The sequence below is a fragment of the Haplochromis burtoni genome, unplaced genomic scaffold (assembly GCF_018398535.1).
Source record: "Haplochromis burtoni strain Fernald_Lab_line unplaced genomic scaffold, NCSU_Asbu1 Contig_94, whole genome shotgun sequence".
In the NCBI taxonomy this organism is placed as follows: domain Eukaryota; kingdom Metazoa; phylum Chordata; class Actinopteri; order Cichliformes; family Cichlidae; genus Haplochromis; species Haplochromis burtoni.
In genome coordinates, this window is record NW_024582455.1 from 1,577,028 (window position 1) to 1,584,457 (window position 7,430).

A 7,430-nucleotide genomic window follows, 5' to 3' on the forward strand; every position below is an offset into this window, starting at 1 on the left:
AGAGAGAGAGAGAGAGAGAGAGAGAGAGAGAGAGAATATCTCAGTAGGGGGGTCAAAAGTGGGAGGTCGTGACCCTGCTGACCCCGTGGGAGTGAAGATCATCAATCAGCTAGAGGCTGGACAGAGCAGCAGGAGGGGACAAGCGCACACACACAGACACACAAACACAGGCATACCTAGATACTGTAACAATTGCTGGGCATATAGCACAATGAAAGTGCATTTAAATGGACTAAACAAGTAATTGAATCAGACATCAAGCATTTATTTTACATTCCAGTCCCCCCTCCTCCTTCTCAGCCACACACCCACACGGCACACTGTGGTATCTATAAAGGACCGCCAGAGGTTTGCTGTTGGTAAATGTGTCTGTGTTTTCTGTGTTTATATATATATATATATATATATAGTTTTCAGCCCAGCGCTTCTGTTTCATTCTGTTTTTAACAATCTACTTACTATAGTAAACAAACAAACACACACACATGCACGCACACTGCCACAAATTCCACTATCTGGATTATCAGCCAGCACTTGCAGGGCGACAGGGCATGCTTTTTCTATCTCCTCCTCCTCCCCCTCTTGCAGCCTGTCCTGTTGATCAATGAGGAAGTTCTTGGGCCTCAACTATTAATCAGAGCCTATCGGCTATCTGTCCGCCGGGCCAACCAATCAAAGCCCTACGACAGCTGGGCCATGAAAAATGTGGCCCAGTGGACTGAGGGGAGGCTGGAGAAGTTGGGGATGAGGGGGAGGGGTTGGTGGCAGTGGGGTCGCAGAGAAGAGGAGGGAGGTGAAGGAGCACTCTATCTGTTCCAAGTCAGATCAGGCTGCACGACTGCACTTAATGCACTTACAGTTGATTCTGTACATGCTGATGGCTGCCACACACACACACCTACACGAACATGATGAAGCACATAGCTTTCATGACACACAGAATGATTCATTTCAATCAACACACATTTTCTTCCTGATTTACATTTACTTCAGACAGAGACATTGTGCAGCCATACAGCACCCACTGTGTTACCACTTCTTGTTTTCATCTGGTGGCAGCCAGCGTGATAAAATCTGTCAAAAGGTACGACAAACACAGCGTTTTTATGGAGCCTTTGCAGCAGAAAGCTCCCCAGTGAGGCCTGTTTGTTGATCTGTTGTTTAATAACAAGGCCTTGAAGCTTCATCAACGCACTGCCATCCCTCTTCTGCATAATCACCATGCTCACACTCATCCATTCACATCTTATTGCCATGATTAGATTACATCTAATGCTATTACATCACTCCCATCTCTCTCCCTCCTCTTCACTCCACCTCTCTTCCTCATCATAGATTTCTTGCAGATCTTATTAGTGTGTGATGCGGACCAGGTCTCTACTCTTTTGGATTTATGAACCCTCAGACTTCTCTCCTTTAATCTCTCTCCTCCTCCACTCCCTTCCTGCATCTGTCCATCTATCATTCTCAGGGTTGGCTTGGGCGGAAGAGTATTAATCCCTCCATCCCATCTCTCTCTCTTCTCTGGACAGATGAGGAGGTGGAGGAGGAAGATGGGGAGAGAAGGAGGGGGAGGGGTCGAGGGAAGGAGACCTCAGATTACTTTTCATAACATTTCTGCACCATTGTGGGGGGGGGAATGAAGAAGTGCTGCAGGTGATGTATGCAGATTTATTCTGTGATAGGTCATGATGTCTTCAACAGGTATGAGAAGGAGCTCAGAATGTTGGAGGGGTGAGTGTGTGTGTGGGGGGATGCTAAACAACTTAGTTTGGTACTGTGTGTGTGTATTGTGGTCACCTTTCTGCATGTTTATCACTTGAGATCTAGTGTGGATATATATGTATATGTTATGAGGTTTATGCAAAGTGTGGGTTTCTTCAAAAGGGCAATAGAATCTGCATCTCATTACCTGTTGATGCCCGCCGAACATGCACACACACTTCAAACACACACACGTGGTATGCTCAGCAGAATTGAGTGGGCTCTGGGAAATCAATTAAACTGATCGGGATATTTAATGTCCCTTTCTTGCAGGCCAAGTTCTGCAGAAAAAAAAAAGAAAAGAAAAAGAAATTTTGTGTTAAGAAAAAAAAAAGAAGCTTCGACCAGCTGTGGATGTAAAGCCGACTCTCTTCTTCCCTTCGGCCCCTCCTCTACCCATGCAAGCCATGCAGTGACAGGTAGATTAAGGGGTGTGATAGATGCCCCCCTCTCTGTGGCTCCCTCCTCTCCACCACCCCCCTTTTCCCTCCCCTCCATCCATCATGGCGGCTGGTGTAATTGCGGCTGCGTGGGGCTGGCAGAGGGAGCTTCCATCCATCTCCTTAACAACAAACAGTCACGAGGACGGATGGCGCTGCTCTCCCCAGTTAATCTCCATCTATAAGGGGGTAGGGTGGGGACCAGGGGTGGGGGGGTGGAGGTGGTGGAGGAGAAGGAGGGGAAGAATGGAAGAGAAGAAAATAACTGAAGGGAATAAAGGTGGTTTTGGCCTTTAAAGACAAAACATATGGCAAAGCAGAAGGCAGAGGGAACCAGGGAATGGAAATATGGTAAGATGGCAGCGGGGACGTGAAGGAAGATGAATGACACGGGTTGAGGGGACTGAGAGAAACTGGGGGGAAAGTTTGCAAACAGGCTGCAGGAGCAGGTCGATAAGGGCGGATTTGCTTGGCCAGCATGCCAGAAGAAAACTGGAGAGAGATGGAGGAACACGGGCAAGGAGGGAGGGAGGGAGGGTAAAAATTTATGTCCACACAGCCAGACAAAAAAGAAACTAGATAGGCATGGCCTCATAAAAATGCACTCTGCACCCACTAACTGCACCCCACTTTTACCTCTCTCTTGTTCCTTTCCTCATCCCCTCATTCTCAAAGCAGGCGGCAAAGGCTTACGGTTGTCTGATGTTTTGGGTGGTTCAGTGTGGTTGCCAGAGGTCGTGGCAGCCATATTTTCTTAATGGTGGAGTCACTGAAGTCAACAAGGCTGGGTGGCCTTCTCAAGTCGAGTAAAACTAGAGTTTTGTTGCGAAATGGGGCAGCAGCAACAGCAGCAGTTGCTGGAGGTGGCTGATTTTCACCTTGCAGATGATGAAAAGGATGGACTGGAATTTTAAAAGTGTCAACAGCTGGCAATGTCACATTTGTTTTTGCAGCAGCAGCTGCATTTAGCTGAGAACAGGAAGAGGAAAGTGGGAGGAAATTCTGCTGGGAACTTGATGAGTTTACAGACAAACCCTCTTTCTATTTTTCCTGTGTCACACAAGAAGAACATAAAGACACATGCGCTCTCACATTCAAACAGTTCCACACACAACTCTGCCTGTTGTTTCCTGTTTTCTAGCCCTGGGCATCACCTGCAGTGAGGCCCAGATTAGAAGAGCACCACCTTGACAGTAACCCTCCAGCACGCAAGCAAACAAGCAAGCGAGCACACACATTTACATACACACAAACACGTATATGCATTCCTGAGTCTACTGCAAGCACGTGCACCCAACAGGCCTTGTGCAGTGGAGAGAGCGCCTGAGCCTTGACAGGGAATGACAAATAACTGCAGCAGCCCTGACATGGCGAATGGTCCCACAGTGAACCTGCCTGACTGATTTTCAGCTCTTTGGTGTAGAGAGCGAGCCCATTCTTTACACAAGGTCCCCAACAACACAAGGCCAACACGTAAAGCTGAATTAACCTGGGAGTCAGACAAGAAGCCAATACTACGTTTTTATCAGCCACCGCGCATGCAGTCGCACTGTCTGCCAAACATGGACTGAATTACTGCACAAGTGATAGCATGTGACCTCATGTTCAGACTGGGTTTTAAATAATTATGCTGAAAATGTACACTCATCCAAACAGCATGTTATAAGAAGAACAAGGTGGGGATCCTCTAAAGGCAGCAAAAGGAAATCTAGTTTATGGCATACGAGTAAGGCTTTTGTTTTGTTGACACGCATGTATAGAAAACTTTTGCATAAAGATTAATATTGCTTTAATCTGATCTATGAAAAGTCTTTAATCATGTCATGATTGTCAGGAATGGAAAAACTAACAAAGTAGCGATAGTAAGTCATCTATTTTACATTAAGAAATGATTAAGCACAAACCCACAAAGACTTTTGTGCACATTTGGAAGAGGTTGTGTAAACAACCCAGTGAATCGCACATATAGTAGATGAAAAAAATTCAATTAAATCTTATTTATATAGAACGAAATCTCAACAACAGTCACTTCAGGGCGCTTTATATTTTAAGGGAAAGACCCCACAATGTTACAGAGAAAACCCTGACAATCAGATGACCCCTTATGCACACTTGGTGACAGTGGGGAGGAAAAACTCCCTTTTAAAAGGAAGAAACCTCCAGCAGAACCAGGTTCAGGGAGGGGCGGCCACCTGCTTCGACCGGTTTGCGGAAAGGGGAGAGACACAGGACAATCTATTCTACATAGTAGAGGTGATGCAACTTTTGTTGTTGTTTTATCAAGCTGATAAAGCAACAATATAGCAAAGATACAATCCTAACTACAAGAGCTAATTTACTGTTTCAATGTTGTAATCTTGTTTCACGATGTGTTGTTTTAACGCACACATTTTTAACTCTTTATATTAACAAACCCACGTTATAATACCTATAAGTATTTTTTTTATTATTATTAATATTATTAATTATTCCAACATGATTATCAACTGCATATTGGCTCATGGTTAGTAATTACAATGCACTTTCTAAGGCTTTTTCAGGACACACACATATTCATCAACTCAATAACACACTATAAATACAAGTGCTAAAAACTCTTGAAAAATAGTGGGACATTACACTGTAGAAAACGTGAATTTTACTGCTAACAAGCAAACAAGTAATCATTAATAATGCATACTTGTGAGTAGCAAGGGGGTAATTTATGTTAATGCCATCAATTTAGGGTTTATGTCTAAACTGATAGTTAATTGAATAGCTGATAATAGACAGTAAGGATAGCATTCAATTACACTTACACTAGGCTACATATAATATTTATAAATACCATATTATGTATTTGTTAATGATTGAACGTTATTTCATTACTAAGCAGTGAGCCTGTTCTCACTGGTCAAAGGATGTCAGATACTGCTGCTTGCATTGTATTTCAGCCTAAATCACGATCTTTTTCTCAACCTAATCAAGACTAAACATAACCAAACAGATGGCAGTGTAAACACAAAGCAGAAATAAAAAAAATAACAGTGACTGAAGCAGGTCAATGAGTCACAGACTTCATGTTTGGAGTCTTATGATTCCACTCTACCTACACATTTTTTAACAAAAGCATTTTTAATATAAGTTTACTTTACAAATTATGTTCACTCCACAGTCTTTATGAATCATTTATAGAGTTTGATAAGCAGTAGTTGGGAACTTACAATACCTATTTATATGATGTTCAATTAAATAATTACCAAGTATTACCAACTATTATTCCACGGTTTGGAAACAATAATTACCTGTTAGAGAGAGGTTAAATTAACATTTAATGTGCCATTTATTAATTGATATCAGAATATTTAATCTAATATTCTGTAGTTAGTAGTGTTAAATTAAGTCTGTCTGTTTCTGAAAATTCGAAGAGACCTTCCAATAACTAGTTTTTCACTTATTAAGCAATAACTAGGACGTTATAAGGAGAAAAGTCTTACTAACTTACAATCTGGTTGTGCAGAACCAGGGAAGTGTTGTATAATGACTAATGAAGAGCTAATAAACCACTAATGAATGTTGATAAGCCACCAGCTGAAGGTGAATATAAATGCTACCCTGCAGTTTGCTCTGTGAGTTATTTTGGGGCATCTCTGTGTGCCTCCGTGAGAACATTCAGATCAGCCGTGTTACCCGTTAGCACAAACTTAATAACATATGTTGTGTTAAAACGTGTTGTTATGCTGTGAGTGAAAGGAGGTGTTACAGCTGTGATAAAAGTGATGGGTCGTTTAAGTGTTTGTGATGTAAATGGCTGTAATCTGTGTTTAGATAAACAGCCTGTTGGATAAAGTGCGAAAATTTATGGTCCAATTCAGAAAAATGCTTGAGAAAAATCCGGATCAAGATCTGATCAAGAAATCAATAACTTTTGATGTTCGTGTATGTCGTCAGCCATCCGGGTCACTGTAGTCTTAAGGGCTTGAAGAAAAAAAAACTTTGAAAAAATTAACTGATGTTAATTCAGTAGGCTATTTGTGTTGTGGAAAGGGTTCGAGGAAAATCTAAAGCCCTGCGAAGATGAATCCATCAGATGTTACACGCTTCGGTGTTAATCCTTTCATTTAACCTGTTAAAGAGAAAACAAGCCTTGGATCGCCTTTTCCAGCCCATTGACATGGCATCGTGGCTCAGTGTAGGAGGGGGCTTGAGCTCTGTGATCACCCCCGTAGGAAAGCAGCACCCTGCGGAGTTGAAAGCCCTCCCCGGCTGCAGGGATGACGCGGGGCCCTCGCAGGCGACCCTACGGCCAAACACCGTGCCGCCCACAGAGCCGCCTGCCCCGGCCTCCTGATCCCCGCCAAGCCGCTGCTGATTGAAAAGCAGCCGCCTGTTGGCCCCTCACAGCAGGGCCCGGGGGAAAAGAACGTTTTGGATAATTATCATGTTACTTAGATGTCATTTACAACACAAGACGGTGAGTTTAGCAATGCCACTAACATCTGAAAGGTCCCCCCTCTCTCTCTGTTTCTGTCTTTCTGGTTAAAATGACAGTTACGCGTAATGGTTTTATTTTCGGACGCCTTTCGATCAACAACAACAATTAAGAAAGAGGGCCAAAGGGTGGCATTTAATTTGGGTCAAAAGGCTGCCCTTGAATGGACGTCAACAAAAACAGCAAAACACTGTGAGCCTGTAAATGTCATGAGCACGCTCCAAACTTATTTATGAGGCACAGGAGGGATAGCTTCACCGAGACAAACTTTAATCCTATAATTAGTGGAGATGAACTCCGCCGAAGGCAAACCAGCGTTATTTTTCTACAGCTGTCTCTTTCTAATTCAAGTCCTAATTGTTGCACATGTGATTAAAGTGCCCATATTTCAGAAGGAGACCGTTTTTAATGAAATGTCTTTGTTGTGTGTGTGTGAAGGTGATCACACACCTTCAAAGTGTCTGGATTTTCATAGATTCTCTTAAACAGTGTGAGCTATCGCTATTCTTCTCCCCAGTTATCCCGAGATGATAAACGCGCAGCTGCAGGGGGAGGATGGAGGGGTGGAGGAGTGAAATCAGCGCGGAGATAAAAACAAAAAAGCGATCGAGGGGGTCTGCGTCTTCTTCTTCTTCTCTGGCGTTTGTGTGTGTGATAAGGATAAGGAGGAGGGGAAAAGAAGGAAAGGGAGGAGGAGGGGTGGGGGGGGCGGGGGTGGGGGGGGTGGGGGGGGGGCAAGAGACCCCGTCGTGTTT